An 18,516-nucleotide genomic window follows, 5' to 3' on the forward strand; every position below is an offset into this window, starting at 1 on the left:
GTATAGCTGATTCACTTTGTTATAAAGCAGAAACTAACACACCATTGTAAAGCAATTGTACTCCAATAAAGATGTTATAAATAAATAAAGGGGCAAAAATACTTATAGCTATCTAAGTTATAGCTATATAAGCTGTATATGTATGTGTGTCTCTCAGTATCAGTGTACCAGTAACAGATATGTTCATTGTGAAAAAATTTAGGAAATTAAGGTAGGCAAAAACGAAATAAAAATCACTGACTACAACAGAAAGCTATTAAAATTTTGTCTATAGCCTTTTGGGCTTTATCTTACATGTATACACACACATAAATCAAACACAATATACATAATAAAAATAATAAATACACTTTAACAAATGCACTCATAGTGATGAAAAGTGAGATTGTAGAGCTATGGAAACAAATTAACGAGTAGAACAGCACCATTAAAAAACTAATATGTGAGAACCAGTAAGGAATAGAATAGAGATGGCTGAAAATTTAATGGTTTGGAGCAAAAGCTTGAAACAATCACAGTAAAAACAGGGGTGAAAGATTAAAGCAAATTGGTTAACAATGAAAGATATGACACAAAGGTGAGTCAAGGAAAAGATTACTGGTGTCTGTGAGTAAGAGGACTCAACCAATGGAACTAAAAAAGTATTTAGAGAACTGATACAGCAAAACTTCACTGAAATGAACAACTGAATCTGCAGATCAGAAATACAACATTGGATACTGAAATTGGTAAAGAAGAATCAGTATCAACTCATGTCCTGGTTGTTCCTGAAGAAAGACTTCTTCAGTCATTCACACAAAAGCAAAAGTCACCTGCAAGGGAGAAAATTAGACTGGTCTCAGACTTCTCCACAACAAAGTGCAATACTAGAGAAGCTGTGTCAACAAAGTTCAGATACAAGAAAGTATGACTAAGAACATTGTATCTAGGCAAGTTGTTGAAGAATAAAGGCAACAGGCATATATATAATCCTCAAATGTGAAAGAACCCTGAGAATACAGCATCTGTGGGATCTTTCTGGAAAACCTACTTGTTAAAATTTAGCCAACCAAGAGTTGAGTCAAAATAAAAACTGGTTTTGAATATTAAATTCATTTATATATAAATATCAGATTTAGAAACTGTAAAAACTGCGGTAACAGAACAGAATATGAACGTGCACATTATACATCGTGGCAAAGTGAAACAAAAATTGGGGGACTTCCCTGGTGGTCCAGTGGTTAAGAATCCACCTTCCAGGGCTTCCCTGGTGGCGCAGTGGTTGAGAGTCCACCTGCCGATGCAGGGGATGTGGGTTCGTACCCCGGTCCGGGAGGATCCCATGTGCTGCGGAGCGGCTGGGCCCGTGAGCCATGGCCGCTGCGCCTGCGCGTCCGGAGCCTGTGCTCCGCAGTGGGAGAGGCCACAACAGTGAGAGGCCCGCGTACCGCAAAAAAAAAAAAAAAAAAAAAAAAGAAAAGAAAAGAATCGCTTCCAATGCAGGAGACACCGGTCAAACCCTGGTGGGGGAACTAAGATCCCACATGCTGCGGGGCAGCTAAGCCCGCGCACACCAACTACTGAGCCTGTGTGCTCTGGAGCCTGTGCACCACAATTAGAGAGCCTGTGCCATAACTACTAAGCCCACGTGCTCTAGAGCCCATGCGCCACTGCTAGAGAGAAGCCTGTGCGCTGCAATGAAGAGCCCTAGCTCTGCAACAAAAGATCCTGCCTGCTGCAACTAAGACCTGACACAGCCAAAATAAATAAATTAATTAAAAAAAAACAATTGGGAGGTAGGTGGAAGGGGAATGGAAATTATTAATCTCCTTATCTTTCCTAGCAACAACTCAGTCAATATAGTCTAAAATTTAATATAGTTTTAAAGTAATATTAATCTCCTCTATGGCTTTTTATCATTTTTCTTAAACATGGATTTTTTACAATTAATGTTTTTTGAGTGAAGGAGCAATTATCTAAGGTTTAAAATTTCTTCCGTTTTGTTTTAGCTTCTGTTACTTTCAAGTAAAATTAAAATTGATGTATTTTTATTTTTAAAAGTGAGTATACTTTTATCCTAGAAATAATAAATTTATTTTTGTTAATCCATCTATCCATCTGTATATGTAATTGTCTGGAGTGATATTCACTGAATCTTAATACTGAATATATCTCAATGGTGAGATTTTGGATCATTTGTTGCATTTTTCATTGTATATTTTGTATTATTTGAATATTGATAGTGAGAATGTTTTAGTGAAAATGATACAATGAATTTATTACTCTGAAAAATGGATTTATACTTATATACAATTTTTCAAATATAGAATTTAATATCCTCATTTAAAAAAAATTTATCATGACCCTTTTCCTCTTATGATGTTTAACAGCTCACAGTATTTTTATGGATGTGTTGTATTTCTTCTTCCCATCTTGATCACAGTTTCTTCATTTGTAATTATAGAGTTGAATTAGATTAGTAGTTTCCAATCTTTTTCTTTAAACAGTAGAACCTTTTCAATAAATAAAAAAATTTATAACTCTTGGAATATAGTTTCAAAGCTGTACGGATTAGGTAATTTCTGATGTTTATTCCATTTTACCACAAAAATCAGTTTGTTTCTTAGGAATTTTTTTTTTCTTGAGTGACTGCTTTTCATGTATTAAAAAAAGAAGAATCAAGTAATAGCCATGATCTTAAGAATCAGAATTTTAAGGTGAAAGGGAGGGGCCTTTAAAAACCATTTGATCTATTTCCCTAATTTTAGATACAAAGAAACTAAATTTAAGTTGCTTTACTGACATTACACAGCCCGCTGAAATGTATGAGGCTTCAGCCCAGATCTGCTGACTTTCTATGCTGTTCTTTCCCCTACAGTACATGTGAATATATATATATATTTTAAAAGATGGGCAGGAAAGATACAATTTTATCTTAACCTATTTCACATGTAGACTAACTTGTAAATGTCAGGAAATACACTTAATTTATAGTGTATTTATTTTCTTCCTCTTGAAAAAAGATCAGCAGTGCAGGCATTTATTGAACTCTTTAAGTTCCAGAAGTTAGAAAGGAAGGCGAGTGGGATTTTGGTGAGGAAGAAAGCATTTACTTGTCAAAGATTTGTAATTTACTGTGGTTACTGAGATTAAAATAAAACTAAAACTTGACTTGGCAGAGGATTAAAAACAAAACAGCTCCAAAGTGTGTGCACATTACGGAGGAGATGCCATTTTTCCTTCAGGAGTCCAAGGGGGAAGGGAATATTGTTTCTTTGTGTTGCCGGAATTGATTTATTTAGTTATGATTTCAACATGCCTACCAGGCAAACCCCGGAAAACATTGCGCAACATTAACCAGAACAAATGGTGTTTTTTTTCTATATCCCCCCCTTAAGGTTTTCCAAATAAAACATCAGTTTTTTTGTTTTTTGGTTTTTTTCAAATTGTTTAAATGGCTCTGATTATGTTTGACTATTGGGTGTGGCAGGTTTTAGAATCTTAAGTGGTACTACAGGTTCCTGAACAAGAAAGAGAATTAAAGGTGAGGTGACTTGATTGTTGGAATGTGTGGAATGTAAAGTCTGAGCGGTATTATGGTCTGCCTCAGGCTGCTCTTAGTAATAGACTTCTTGTTAAAAGCCCTATTATTATTGGAAATTTATTTTGGAAGTGACTAAAGAAGAAATTTGACAGGAAAGTAAAACAAACCACCTTGTCTCATATTTCCTTTCCACACAGGCACTTTGAAGAGCTATCTTAAATATTGTCAAGTCCCAATTATCCTGGGATAGGTTAGCATTAGCACCATCCTCACAAACTTGAATTAAAAGCACATGGCATTGTACTAGGTACAGCTCAGAGACAATTAGCAAATGAGATCCTTATCCCTTTGGAGCTTGCTAAGAGTTGATAGCCTAGCACATAATTCAACAAATCCCAATCTTATTTTTCCACACACTCTCTAAATATCCCCTCCCTTCCTGTATTCTCTCTCTTCTTTAGTGGCTCCCCATCCTCTCAGCTGGAAACATCACATCCATCTTGAGTCCTTATGTTCTGTTAGGCTCCCCACCAATGTATCCGCAAGTCCTGTCTCTTCTATCTCCAAAATCGCTTTTGAATATGTTTGTTTCCTCCTCTTCATTCTCATAGCCTTTGCCTTTGTTTAGGCCCTTTTCATCTTTCATTTCAATTCTTAGGCGAGCTGCTTATCTACTTTCAAGCTTTCCATTTTCCAGTGCATCCTCCACATTGCTGTCAAATCTCTTTCTTTAAAGACAGATCTAATCATATCATTCTCTGGCGTAAAAACCTTTGATCGTCCTCCATTACCTTCAAGGGGTAAAGTCTAAACTCCTTAGCTTGTCATGTAAGGGCTTCATAGTCTGGCCCCAATCTACTTATTCTCGCCTCAGTTTCTGCCACATTTCCTCCTCGCCCCACCTCTGTTGCCAAACACACATATACATTTACTCTTGTCCCACCAGCTTCCTCAAAGTTTCCTGAGCTCGCCATCTCCTTGTACTTTTGATCATACTGTTCCTTGCTCCATACACACAGAATACTCTTTCTTGACTGCCCCAATCCCCAATCCTGGTCACCACCCCACCAACACCAGAAAATGATGACTATTTTCAGTTTGGTATCTATCCGTCAAAGCAAACCTTTTTTTTTTTTTTTTAATATTTATTTATGTATTTGGCTGCATCAGGTCTTAGTTGCAGCACATGAGATCTTCGTTGCGGCATGTGGGATCTTTCATTGCAGCGCGCGGACTCTTTGTTGCCGTGTGCGTGCTTCTCTCTAGTTGTGATGCGTGGGCTCCAGAGCGTGGGCTCAGTAGTTGCAGTGTGCGGGCTGTCTAGTTGAGGCACGTGGGCTCAGTAGTTGTGGTGCTCAGGCTCTCTAGTTGCAGTGCGCGGGCTCCAGTGCGCGGGCTCTCTAGTTGTGGCGCACGGGCTCTAGGGTGCGCGGGCCTAGTTGCCCTGTGGCATGTGGGATCTTAGTTCCCCGACCCGGGATTGAACCTGTGTCCCCTGCATTGGAAGGCAGATTCTATTTTTTTTTTTTTTTTTTTTTTGTGGTACGCGGGCCTCTCACCGTTGTAGCCTCTCCCGTTGTGCAGCACAGTCTCCGGACGCGCAGGCTCAGCGGCCATGGCTCATGGGCCTAGCCGCTCTGCGGCATGTGGGATCTTCCCGGACCGGGGAACAAACCCGTGTCCCCTGCATCGGCAGGCGGACTCTCAACCACTGCGCCACCAGGGAAGCCCGGGAAGGCAGATTCTTAACCACTGGACCACTAGGGAAGTCCCAAAGCAAACCTTTTTATGTGCATTGACTTAGAGACAGATGTATGGGGAGATAAATAGGCTTATGAAAGACATATAGTGCTTTGTGTTTGGGTGTTTGTGTGTGCTTTCCCCACAAAAATAGTATCATACATATTGCCTCTCATTGGTCAAACTTCCTTTCTAGATTCTACAATTTATCTTGGAGATCTTTTTATATTAGCACATACAGATGATGATTTACCACACTTTTTCAGCTTCTACCACATGGTATCATGTTTAGGACTAGCTTGAATTTTCCTCTTCTCTTGTAATCTCATATGAACAATTAGAAGGTAAAAGAAAAAAATTATAGCAAGCAAGTGTAATTTCTGATGCCCATTAAATAAGGAAGAAGCTTGCAATTGCTGGCTGGGGGAAGGAATGTTTCACTTAAAACTTAGACTGTCTTAGAAACACTGTTGGACCCAGTTCAAAGGATATCACTGACATTAACACCCTCTCCCCTCCCTTTCCCCTACCCCACCTCCCCAACTATTGCTGAAAATTAAATGTACCCAGGACTCTTTGTGGTATGTGTACATCTGGTTTTCCCTTTTCCATATGCTTAAGTCCTCCCTCCTCAGTTGCTTCTGTTTAGCACTTAATTTAAATTCCCAAATTAATCCAAGAAACAAATTTGAAATGTGTAAATTGAGGGGGTTTGATGATTTTTTTAGGCCTTTTAGAGCTCTAGGATTCTTTTAAGTAATAGTTTTATTTCAGAGAATATATTCTGATAAAATGAAACTTTGTTTGATTTAGGTTGTAAATATAAGTGATTTAAATATAAATACAATATAAAGTAATCTAAGTAAATATAAGAAATTAATAATATAAGTAAATATAAGTAATTTAATAATATTGAAATAGGTGAAACTTGTGCTGTTTGTCACTCTTCCTTGAAGAATATTTATAATGATCATTTAATCTTCAAAGTAAACCACTCAAAGGACTTGATAACTGTCCTTTATGATTACCACCATGCTCTAGGCTTAATTATATTGGACTATTAGTATCTGATTTTTTTTTTTCCTGTATAAAGCTAAGAAATGTAAGACTAAGTCAAGTCAAAGTGAATGGGAGATTCTGAGAAAGTATTCGTCAGATGTTTGCACTTATATGCTTTTGAGTGTTTAAAGATTTAGAGGTACCACCATATATCAGGAACAAAGAGTTAGGAGTCAAGAATGGGGGAATCAGTCCCAGCCCATCACTGACTCACTTTGTGATTGCAGGTTACTCCTTGCTCTTAAAATTTCCCATGTGTAACATTTAGTAGATTATTTCTCACTCTTAACTTACCCAGGGATGTTTTGTGAAATAATAAAGATAACCATCGCCGGTTATTTTGTGCTCCTTGGTAAAGATTCTGCATAAATTAACGGCAGCACTAGGGTGGGTTATTCCATTATTTCAGAGAGTTCTTAAACGTGAGAGCAGTACCCAAAATAGGTCACCTAAAGTTTTTATCATTTCTCTTAGGCCAAGGAAAAGTTTTCCGAGTTAGATGGAACAATGCTGAAAATTAATATAAAAGTAAAGGTTTGTAACATTGTAGGAGCTGATTTTTTTTTTTTTTTTTTTTTTTGCTGCATTGGGTCTTCGTTGCTGCATGTGGGCTTTCTCTAGCTGCGGTGAGCAAGGGCTACTCTTTGTTGCGGTGCGCAGGCTTCTCATTGCGGTGGCTTCTCTTATTGCGGAGCATGGGCTCTAGGCACGCGGGCTTCATTAGTTGCAGCGCACAGGCTCAGTAGTTGTGGTGCACGGGCTTAGTTGCTCTGCGGCATGTGGGATCTTCCAGGACCAGGGCTTGGACCTGTGTCCCCTGCATTGGCAGGCGGATTCTTAACCACTGGGCCACCAGGGAGGTCCCATAGGAGCTGATCTTGATGTATACAGTTCTTTCCAAAGCTAATGTTCTGAGTCATTTTGCTGCCTTTTACAAAAGTTAGTGACCCACCTTTTAGGTTGTTTTTTTTTGGTTATATTTGTATTTTTATATTTGCTGAAATATTCTCCATGAGTTATCTCATTTACATAACCTTGGAATAGAAAGTCATATGTAAAATTTGCCACTTTCCTTGAATTCTAATCCTTTCTGTAGAGTTATTGTGTTAGGTTCTCTATCTAAATTCCACTTTTCACTTTCTTGTGATTAGTTGTTTTTTGTTATAAAAACCTCTAAAAAACTTTTAACCTCCTTGAAAAATACCTGTTGTTCTTTTGGTTGATGCAGACACCAGTAAACTTCCTCTTTAAAGAAAAAACAGTTGTAGACAAAAGGAGATATTTATTTGAGGAAAGAGTTTAAAGAAATGCATTTTTTTTCTCATTGTACTTCTTTCCAAATTGATGTCACCCCAGGGGGTGTGAGAAGTCTTTCAAAGCTTAATGTCCGACTGGTGAACAAAATTGACACTTGATTGCATGAAGTCCAGCAGTGTTTTGCTGTGTTGTTTCTGCATCTGGAGACTATTCTGTTGTGATGTAAAAAATTAAGATTACAATTTTTAAGGTATATATTTCACAATCAAAGTATTTATAAACACATATGAAACTTGTTCTACATGTAACCTATGCTGAAATGGAATGGTCATGTTTATAACTCAGTAGGTAAACTACTCTGGAATGTTTCAGACCCATCTCAGTTGAGGCAAGACATTTTGAACTAATAATGGAAGGAAGGATCTGTTTCCTATTCAGTAGTTTCATATGAATTTAAAAAGATGGCTGATGTCTGGTTAGTTCCAAATTTAAGTTTGCTATACTTATGTCAGTAGAACATGTTTTCTTTCTGTTTTTAGACTTAGTAGTGTTGGTCTTGGAATATGGATTTGCAGGTAAAAAAAAAAGTTAACTGTTTTTGATTCCTCTTGAACTTTAGAATTCAAATCAGTCAAGTAACTGAGAAGGGCAGTTAGGATACCATTGACATGCTTTGTATTTCTGTTGTTTTTCCTTTCTTTGCCTGCAAACTTAAATTGAATTGTCATTTTGTACTTGAAAATAAATTACTATTAAAATAAAAGCAATTTAATAGCATTATAGAAAACTTGGATAATGGAGAGAGGAAAATGAACTGTAGTAGATAGGATTTGAGGTGAGTCTTGAAGAATGCACAGTACTTGATGTATCCCAGGCTATCTCTTGGACATCTTTTGACCTGTGTGACTGTTGTGTGCTATATGTTGTATAGCTGTGGTCATTCTGCCTTGGTGGAAAAAGTTGGATATTTATTCTCTAACTTCAATATAATCTTATTTAAAATTTTCTAATTTTTAAAATTTTTTATTGAAGTATAATTGATTTACAATGTCATGTTAGTTTCTGGTATATAGTAAAGTGATTATTATACATATATATATTCCTTTTCATGTTCTTTTCCTTTATGGTTTACTACAGGATATTGAGTATAGTTCCTGGTGCTATACAGTAGGACCTTGTTGTCTATATATTTTGTATACAGTAGTTTGTATCTGCTAATCTCAAACTCCTAATTTATCCCTCCTCCACCCCCTATAATATAATCTTAACATTTCTCCATCTGTAAAATGATAATGGCTATATAATTTGAGATTTATTTAATTCAGTGCCGGCAAACCTTTTAAATTTGTGGAAATGACTTTCACTGTGAGTGGATTTAAGATAAAAGATAGCATTGCACATTAGCACATTCTTCCACGTTTAAGACTGGAACCACTTTTTTTTCTTTTTGGCATAAAAGTAAAGATTAGGCTTCCAAGATAGTTTGAGTGCCTTCTGCATGTTCTAGCTGGCAATAGTCTTAACCATTTTATATCCAGCATCTGGTTTATACATGAAACCCCTATAATTAGCCAGTAGTACTTCTTTGCCTTGTCTTTCGGGAAGATTTATAGTATGCCTCAGGTGGTGTCAGATAGCAGGCAGAAGACTGAATAGCTAACTCTCTTAATTTAGAAAAAGTGTGTATTTCTGATACCAACTTTGTTAAAATAAAATACGATTAAAAAAATCGTTTTCACTCTTCATTTGACATGATTGATAACTCTACTGGCTGAACAAGGTAAGAAGCTTAAGCTTGTTGGGTGTGGTTTTAGAGTCTCAGGAAAGCTGGGAAGAACCTAAGCTTGAGAGGGGTTAGGCTTGTGATGTTCTGGAGTGTTATGCAAGGAGGAATTACTGGGCCAGGTGCCTTTCATGTCTGTATCTACCAGAGTAAAAAGCAAGAGTTTGTCCCAGTAAAATTTTCATATGTTTTCTTCTCAGGGCAAAATGGCTTTTTAATGCATGCAAGAGTCCAAATACTTCATAGGTAATCAATCTCAAAAAAAGGGAAGTTTGCTTTCTGGTTGGTTATCAAGTTGATACACACAATTGCTGTGTTCTGCTTAAACCATAATTATCAGAGAAATCTTGTTAAATAGGATTTTCTGAAATGAAGCCTGTTAATTACATCAGACCCTTTGGTTTTATGTGAAACTATTATTATGGCATGAATTGAGAGCTGATTGTGCAACCTACTCATTTGGAAAATTCTTCACCTCAAATTTTACTTCAAATCCATGACTTCTAATGGAAAGGGCATGGTGAGAGGCAGCACTAGATTTCTAAGCCTAACTCTTTTCCTTAAAAATCCCTCAGTGATCAAATTGCCTTGAATGAGTAGATCCCAAACCAGAGTTTGGGATTAGTTAGTTTCAAAACATTTTATCAAACATTCTTCTAGGGACAGGTCTATGCTGGCTGGATCCACAGAAATCAAAATTATCAACATAGTGATGACCATGTAATTAGCCACATCTATCAGCAGTGTATAATCAACCATATCTGAGGCTGCTGAAATGTCCACTGTGGTAAAAAATTCTGGCTCTACCCTTGACTCTTATTAATAACCCTAAGGATTTTGACTGAACTCTGTCTAAGTGGCCTTAAATCTAACCCGGGATTTACTGTGTAGTTCTAGGTAAATAGTGTGCAAAGTTAGGAAACTAGATCAAAACAAAACTCACTTCGTATCTAGGATAAATTATGATAGAGTGAGAAATTGGCAGTAAGAAGTTTTAGTGAATAGGACCCTCTAAGAAAGCCGAAGTAAGTGCTTGTTGCATTCAGACTTTTACAAAAAACTTTGTCTAAACTGTTAAAGTAGATTTTATGTAAATTGTTCATGCTAAATATTTGTATTTTATATTCCTATTCCTTTGTACTTGCCATTTGATGAAGTTTTCAAACTGTGGTTTGCTGGAGGGGGAAGAAAAAACCCCAAACCCAAACCACAAAGGACAAATTGAATTACAAACCTGGTGTGGTCCTTTAACTCAATTACATCTAATTTGTGTTATTTTAGTCATCCTGGGTGGCAGCTGTTCTGCATGATTGCCCACAAACAATTTCAATGTAAGAATTTGTCCTGATTAAGACTGCTTAAGATTGGTAGTAGCCTATTTCTATTTTAAGGGGCAAAGTTATAGATTAATTTTGTGTTATCAGGACCATTTTAAAAATTAAAAATTTAGTTGGTTTGCTCTTTAAATTGACTTAAATAGTAAGCATCTAATGTTTATTTTAAATGTTAATTTTTTAATAAGTTCACCTCATTTTCTTATTCTGCTTCAATTTAAGTTTCTCCTAAAAATAGCCTCTTAATTACTTCATTCAGGCAATTATCAATATGAAACAAGGGAATATGGAATTTTAGATTTTGATATACCTAAATAAATATTTTGACATTCTACACCAACATTTGGAATGACCTGGGAAGAAAGGACAGGAAAGAATATGGATTTAGGATTGTTCAGTATAATTGAGATGGAGGTTTCAGTTAGAGTTGAGTTAGGATTGAGTCTGAAATGCAGTTGAATTTACAGAAATGAAGAATTTGTAAATTCTTCAGAATTCATAGAAATTGAAACGCAAGGGACTCATGCAAAAACTGACACAGGAACCACTTATATGAACGGTGTCTAACAATTGATACTAACTTGTTCTTCACTCATCTTTTTTTTTTAAAATAAATGTGTTTTCAATGCTATTATTATTATTATATTTTTAAATTTTTGGCCGCACTCAGGCTTTCTCTAGTTGTGAGCGGGGGCTACTCTGCATTGCGGTGCGCGGACTTCTCATTGTGGTGGCTTCTCATGTTGTGGAGCACGGGCTCTAGGTGCTAGGGCTTCAGTAGTTGTGGCACACAGGCTCAGTAGTTGTGGCACACGGGCTTAGTTGCTCCGCAGCATATGGGATCTTCCTGGACCAGGGATTGAACCCATGTCCTCTGCATTGGCAGGCAGATTCTTAACCACTGCACCACCAGGGAAGTCCCCATTCATCTTTATGTTTTTAGTGATTATTTTATTTTCTGCGGATGCATTTTCTGAGCAAAATACTCAGTTTAGGTCATGGCGTATTACTAACTTGGATGGTAAGAGGACACTTAAATGTCTTTTTAATATTAGAGATGAAATCTGAAAGATATTTAGATGCAGAACAGAACATACATGATAGAAAGACCTCAACTAGTTTTCTAAGGTGGGAGAGTGGGACAGTGCTAGGTAGGCAATTATAGTGAAGAGATACTGTCCAACAGAGACACAAATAGAAGAAAAATCTTAATTCCTTAAAAATGATGTATGAGGGCTTCCCTGGTGGCGCAGTGGTTGAGAATCTGCCTGCCAATGCAGGGGACACGGGTTCGAGCCCTGGTCTGGGAAGATCCCACATGCCGTGGAGCAACTAGGCCCGTGAGCCACAGCTAATAAATCTGCGCGTCTGGAGCCTGTGCTCCGCAACGGGAGAGGCCGCGATAGGGAGAGGCCCGCGCTCGCCGCAACTAGAGAAAGCCCACGCACAGAAATGAAGACCCAACATAGCCATAAATAAATAAATAAATAAATTTTTTAAAAAAGATGTATGAATATGTTTGTAAAGACGTTGTCTTTCTACTATGTCCAGTAATTTTCAATTAGCAACTGAACATCTGCTATGGATTAGGTATTGTTCTAGGTACTGGGGCTTCACTGATCAATAAGCTACAAGTCCCTACTTTGGAGGGATTTACATGTAGAAGGGATGGCAAACATGTAAATAATAATTTATAGGGAATTCCCTGGTGGTCCAGTGGTTAGGACTCCAAGCTTTTATTGCCAAGGGCTTGGGTTCAATCCCTGGTCAGGGAACTAAGAGCGCAAGCTGCATGGTGCGGCCCAAAAAATAAGTGAATAATACTTTATAGCACCAAATGGTAGGTGATGTGATGGAGGTTTTAGTAAATTCAAAGCTTCATATTTTGTTAGGGGAAAGTATAGGACTAAAGTTAGGATGTTAGACCAAAATGGAAGTGTATTTCAAAAAATACTACTGTATATGAGGCATACCTTTCACTAGGCATTTAATCAATTACTAGTTGACCCATAGACTTAGGAATATAAATTAAGTTTGTGGTGTCTGTCAGCTGCCTGCACTACTTCCCTATCATTCTCTTCATAAGGAAGAAAGTAACAGTTTTAAAATTTATTTTATTTATTTATTTTTTGCTGTGTTGGGTCTTCATTGCTGTATGTGGGCTTTCTCTAATTGTGGCGAGCAAGGGATACTCTTCGTTGTGGTGTGCGGGCTTCTCATTGCGGTGGCTTTTCTTGTTGCAGAGCACGGGCTCTAAGCATGTAGGCTTCAGTAGTTATGGCACACGGTCTCAGTAGTTACAGCACGTGGGCTCAGTAGTTGTGGCTCGCGGGTTCTAGAGCTCAGGCTCAGTAGTTGTGCACATGGGCTTAGCTGCTCTGCGCATGTGGGATCTTCCTGGACCAGAGCTTGAACCTGTGTTCCCTGCATTGGCAGGCGGATTCTCAACCACTGTGCCACCAGGGAAGCCCAGAAAGTAACAATTTGATCACCTTTTATACTAAGCATTTTCTTGTATATTTTCTCATTTTAATTAGTTGTGAACTATACCAAGTTTAGTAACATTTTTTTTAACCTTTCATCATCCTATATTCTTCTTTTACTTCTGACCCTATCTACCTATCTGCTACTTGAAACTCCCCTCACCCCTTGGTTTTCAATGGCAGTCTATTTTCTGATTTCCGTCCTGCCTTTCTAACCTTATTTGGTGTCTCTTTTGCTGGCTTCACTTCTAGAGTAGTTATCTATTGTTATAACAAATTACCTTAAAATTTAGTGGCTTACAGTAATGAACATTCATTATCTGACTATTTCTGTGAGCCAGTGATACCATATCTGTGTTATTCACATGCACATGATAAACATTCAGACATTGAACAAATACTGTTGATGTTTCATAAATGGATGCTATTATTCTAGTTGAGGTTCTCATCACTTCACACCTAAATGACTCCACCTACTTCTTTGTTGGCTTCCAGTCTTCATCTCCATGTTGCTGTTAAACCAGACTTTCTAAAGAAATTCATGCTGGTCCGGGCAGCCAAAGAGTGTGGTAGGTAACGGTCGTCAGCGCAAGGGTCATTTCGTCACTGGGAAGGGACGGCCGTCGCCCGCGGTGATGGTGGTTAGCAAGGTGAACAAAGATGCGCAGATGAGAGCAGCAATTAACCAAAAGTTGATAGAAACTGGAGAAAGAGAACGCCTCAAAGAGTTGCTGAGAGCTAAATTAATTGAATGTGGCTGGAAGGATCAGTTGAAGGCACACTGTAAAGAGGTAATTAAAGAAAAAGGATTAGAACACGTTACTGTTGATGACTTGGTGGCTGAAATCACACCAAAAGGCAGAGCCCTGGTACCTGAGAGTGTAAAGAAGGAGCTCCTACAAAGAATGAGAACAATTCCTTGCTCAGCATGCCAGCCTTTAAGATTGAATTAGATTGTGTTGTTTTGTGGTTTTATTTCTGAAAGTAATACTTGCCATAAATTAGGAATTGATTTCCCCAAATAAAATCCTTTTTTGTATGATGGTATACAGTTTTCAGTAATGATGCATACAATTGTATTGATTTTTTTCCCTAAATGTGTTATTTTAATAAATATCTCATGAAAGAAAAAAAAAAGAAATTCATGCTGTTGCTTCTCTGATCAGTAACCAGTTGTGACTCTCATTGGACTAACTTTAAGTTTGTATTGGTCTTCTTGGTATTCAAAGCATTCCATGTATGAGCCTCACCCTATTTATTTAACCATGTTTCTTAACAAACACCTACTTTAGTTAAACAGGTTATTTATACCTTACATCAACCCCCAACCCCATCCCTAATACTATGTTCAATTTTACTTTTTTGTTGCCTTTATTACTGGTTTTCTCCCAAATTTTGTTGATTCTCTCTCAAATCTAAATATGTTCTTGCTACCTTTTCCATAAAGTCACTTCGGACTTTTCTGGCCCACTCTAGTTTTTTGTTTTTTTTTTTTAAGCAGATATTCATTTTTAATTTTTATTTATTTATTTATTTATTTTTGGCTGTGTTGGGTCTTCGTTTCTGTGCGAGGGCTTTCTCCAGTTGCGGCAAGTGGGGGCCACTCTTCATTGCGGTGCGCGGGCCTCTCACTATCGTGGCCTCTCTTGTTGCGGAGCACAGGCTCCAGATGCACAGGCTCAGCCGTTGTGGCTCACGGGCCCAGTTGCTCCGTGGCATGTGGGATCTTCCCAGACCAGGGCTGAAACCCGTGTTCCCTGCATCGGCAGGCAAACTCTCAACCACTGCGCCAGCAGGGAAGCCCCCCACTCTACTTTGTAATCTTTGAATTTCTATTAATTAATGCTCAATACCAAACAGTGTAGTTCTTTATCTTTAGTTTGAGTTAATTTCCCTTCCCAACTATAATTCCAATTATCAGAGAGCAAAATTCTTTCATCTCTTGAGTCTCTAGTGTACTGAGTCTGTAAGTACATGTTGGTTGATTGAGAATTAGAAAACTTGACTCACCTGTAAAAAATCCTCTTTGCAATGCCGCTGAATGAATTTTAACTCCCAGAGTAATAAATGAGGATGAACTGGGACTTCAGGACAGTTTGGAACTACATTTCATCATCTTCCTGAAAAGAAGCATTGCTGTATGAAGTGATTAATTTAAAAAATGTTCCCTCTGGCCAATAATGAAAACTGGCTTTTAGTCTTGAACTATCAAAGCAAAGTTTCAGTTGCCTGGAGAGAACAGGTATTAAGTAGCAAGCAGTTCAAGGTCTCTGATCCCTAATCTGCTTCAGCTATGGGCCTAGCCAACCCCTTTGGCGTAGATAAGTATAACAAGGAATTTACTTTTATCTTCTCTGTCTTGAAAGTTTCATGGATTTGATTCACAAAGAAAGGGTAATAATTGAAATTTTATGCCAGCATCTTCTCATTCACCTAGAAAAGTTAAAGTTAGATAATAATATTAATCAAAATATAAGAACACATATGGCCTGAAAATATAGTCAGGGCTGATTGTGTTCCCTAATACTCAGTATAATTTTGCACCAGCCCTGGAGAATGAGGCCTGAGAGCCAGTGGGAAGTAAAGCTCCAGTTCTTTTGATAGCTTTTAGTTCTGTGCTTTTGCTAAGATAGAATTCTATTCACATTATTAGTTTCTATCAATATTCCCTTGTATGCTCTTATCTTTTTATTTCCCTCTTTCTCTACCTTTCTGTTCCTCTTTGTTACTTCCCCCCAAAGCCATAGGTAGGGTATTTGGTCATGGTTAGAATATAAGAAGAATGTTAAAATTTTCATTACAACCATCTCAAATTCTTTTTAGGTTTGTATTTTACGATTATTTATAATATCAAGTCTGTGATTTAGGTTATTATTTGCACATTTTTGATTTCCCTGTGGCTAAATTACTGATGTTTATACAAAAACTTCTTTTCCCTTGTTATTTGCTCATGTAGGTGTTTCAGCCAAGATTCTTGTCTTTAGCACTGGAATATTTGAATTAGAGAAATTAAGGAAGTTGAAAACATTAAAGCTCTTGATTCTGGCCTTTTATCTGTATAGCTAATGACTTTTGGCTATGTTTCCTGGAGAAGATAAAGAATATCAGTTGTGAATTTACCGGGTTACTGCCCATATCACCTTGATTCATACATCCTGCCTCTGTATTCCTTCCTCTAGTTTCCCTGCACCTCTCAGGGCCTCCTCATAAATGCCAATCCAGTGATATTAGCTCTGACTATTACGTCTTTTAGTTTTCTTCTTTTCTCATCCCATACTTCTTCATGTATACCCCTTCCCTACCTAAAGCACTACCTCCAGCTATGATTAAAGGTAAAAGATAAAGAAGTGGGAGGAGGGAGAGAGTGAGGAGGGGCAGAGACACAAGAAAAGTGTCAGGAAGAGATATGAGTGTAGTCTTCAATCGACTCACTGCCCTTTCCAACCACTTCCCTACTCTGCCTTGTTCCTGTTGTCACCACTTTAATATTTCTAAAAGGAATTTAAAATAAAAATTAAACAAATTTGTTTGAATTTCAGTTCTCAACACTCAAATAAAAGTGCTTTTCTGAAAATCACCAATGATGTCCTTAAATTTCATGGTTTTTGCTTAGTCTGTATCTTCCTTGATCACTCTGCTGCATTTTATACAAATCTGAACATTCCCTTCTTGCTAAAAGGAGAAGGCTTATTGAATACAACTTTTGCCACATGAAACCTTGCCTAATCAGCCTCATTTGAGAGTACACATTTCATTTGATGGCATTTGCAAATTATCCAACCCCCCTGCCCCGGAACTTGCTATATGAAAATGCTTCCATATGCTAAAAGCTAGTCTACTTATTTTGCTGAAGCAGAAAAAAAGAAAAATGTACTTTACTGACTTGCTGTTTTATAAACACGAAGCTACAACGTGGGCAGATTTGGCAATGGCAGCCCCTCAGAGTTCACTGTAAACAACTTTGCAACCCTGAGGCCTCTCTGCTGTCCAAGATGAGTGTGGAGAGTTATTTTGCTCCACAAAAGTAAATTGTTAAAATACATTTTTGACTTGTATATGGTTCTAAAATATTTAAATACAGTTAAAATATAGTATTAGACTTCGATTTCTAACAGATTTGGACATTTAAAATAACTAAGTACTTTAAGTTTCAGATTCTTTGTTTATCTCAAGGCCTTTATTTTAATAGCCACCACTCTGGTCTGGGTTCCCAGCACCACATGCCTGGATTATAGCAATAGTCTTCTCACTGAGCTCCCTAACATTCGTCATTCTCCCTTTTAACCTATCCTACCTGGTGCTATAGGATAATCTTTCTTAAATAACTTTATGCCTTTTCCTATCAACTGATCTCATTTATACTAATCTCACCAATATTTCTCTCAAGACCTGACTTATAATTTCCTTTATGGAGCCTTCCTAACAATCCCATCTGGCCCTGTTTTTTCCACAGTACTTTTCAACCAAGCTCCTGCTCTGTGATATATAGTTGATTTATTGAAGAGTTTCTTGTTGTTGTATGTTGTGTTCTTTCCTTTTCAAGTGGATATCAGTGTGATAGAAATATGGCCTGCTATTTCTTTTGACTGGATTCTAATACACTTATGAGCAAATAATGGATATAAAATATATATATTCTGTTACTAGAGGTTGTCAGTTAAAATTGTGGCTATTTGCTTAAATTGCATGAATTATCAAATAGAAGAGCTGAATGATGGTACCTGAACAGTGCTTAATATATACTAAAGACTATAAAATAAATCCTACTGAAGGCTGTAGGAGACTGTACTTTGTCTTCTTTATAAAGATTTATTGCTTGGTTTTTAGAATTGATGGTTTTATCTTTTAAGTAAAGAAATTGGTCTGGGGTTCATGTGGTTATAAATAGAAATTCTATTATTTCATTTTTATCACTGCAGCATCTTGGACCAAAAAAATATTTTAAAGAACAACTTTGAAAAAGGAGATAAAGTTCTAGGACTAACACTGCTTGACTTCATTTTATTTTTTTTTGAATTTTTGAATTTTATTTTATTTATTTTTTTATACAGCAGGTTATTAGTTATCTCTTTTATACATATTAGTGTATACATGTCAATCCCAATCTCCCAATTCATCCCGCCGCCACCACCACCGCCACCACTTTTCCCCCTTGGTGTCCATACGTTTGTTCTCTACATCTGTGTCTCTCTTTCTGCCCTGCAAACCGGTTCGTCTGTACCATTTTTCTAGGTTCCACATATATGCGTTAATATACGATATTTTTCTCTTTCTGACTTACTTCACTCTGTATGACAGTCTCTAGATCCATCCACGTCTCTACAAATGACCCAATTT

At 37.3% G+C, this 18,516-nt stretch overlaps 1 protein-coding gene and 1 pseudogene across 1 annotated transcript in view; both read left to right on the top strand.

The window, feature by feature from the left end:
• The window catches only part of RAD51B (RAD51 paralog B), a 334,908-nt gene that overhangs the window by 122,473 nt on the left and 193,919 nt on the right, over positions 1-18,516 (top strand). The gene's annotated exons all lie outside the window — the stretch shown is intronic.
• Positions 13,707-14,227, top strand: LOC102989762 (transcription and mRNA export factor ENY2-like; annotated as a pseudogene).

This window comes from Physeter macrocephalus, chromosome 11 (assembly GCF_002837175.3).
Source record: "Physeter macrocephalus isolate SW-GA chromosome 11, ASM283717v5, whole genome shotgun sequence".
In the NCBI taxonomy this organism is placed as follows: domain Eukaryota; kingdom Metazoa; phylum Chordata; class Mammalia; order Artiodactyla; family Physeteridae; genus Physeter; species Physeter macrocephalus.